The following is an 894-nucleotide window of genomic DNA, read 5'->3' on the forward strand; positions in this document are numbered from 1 at the left end:
AAAAAGTTAAAAACAAAACAACTGGACTTTATTTGTAACTGAAGACGTTTCGCTCCTCATCCGAGGAGCTTCCTCAATTCAGTGATCAGTGAGTGTGGGACTCAAGTTATAACGCTGAGGTGTTCTGTAAGCTTGCATAATGCAGATTGACACATGCAGATTGACCTCTCACTGTTCACAACAGAGGATCGTTAGGGTCGTTGTTAGTCCCACCCACAGAGGGGCCACCCTGGTCACATGATTGGAACTCCTGATAGGTGTGAAACTGGCTGGTTTCAGTCCTGAAGCTGCATTATATGTTTTTGAAAGTGGAAATCTGAGGCCTCCTCCTCTGTTTAAAGATGGTTTCTCTCTTTTTACATAAACAACTTCCTTCACCCCCCTCTCAAACCATCTGTGTTCTCTGTCCAAAATATGGACATTCTGTCTTCAAAAGAGTGTCCCCTGTCCATGAGATGCAGGTGAACAGCTGAGTCTTGTCCAGAGGAGGTGGCTCTCCTGTGTTGAGCCATGCGTCTGTGAAACAACTGTTTGGTTTCTCCAATGTAGAGGTCTGGACAGTCCTCGCTGCACTGGACCACATACACTGGACCACAGACACTGGACCACAGACACTGGACCACAGACACTGGACCACATACACTGGACCACTCTGTGTTTGGGTGTTCTGTCCTTAGGGTGGACCAGCCTCTGTCCGAGGGTCCTGCTGGGTTTGAAATGTACTGGGATCTTGTGTTTGTTGAAGATCCTTCTGAGTTACTCTGATACTCCAGCAACATAACGGATGACAGCTAGTTGAGAAAGCTCCTCGGATGAGAAGCGAAACATCTTCAGTTACAAATAAAGTCCAGTTGTTTTGTTTTTAACTTTTTGGGGGGATCTACCATGACCTGG

The sequence above is a fragment of the Nematolebias whitei genome, chromosome 5 (assembly GCF_014905685.2).
Source record: "Nematolebias whitei isolate Nwh7 chromosome 5, NemWhi1, whole genome shotgun sequence".
Lineage (NCBI taxonomy): Eukaryota > Metazoa > Chordata > Actinopteri > Cyprinodontiformes > Rivulidae > Nematolebias > Nematolebias whitei.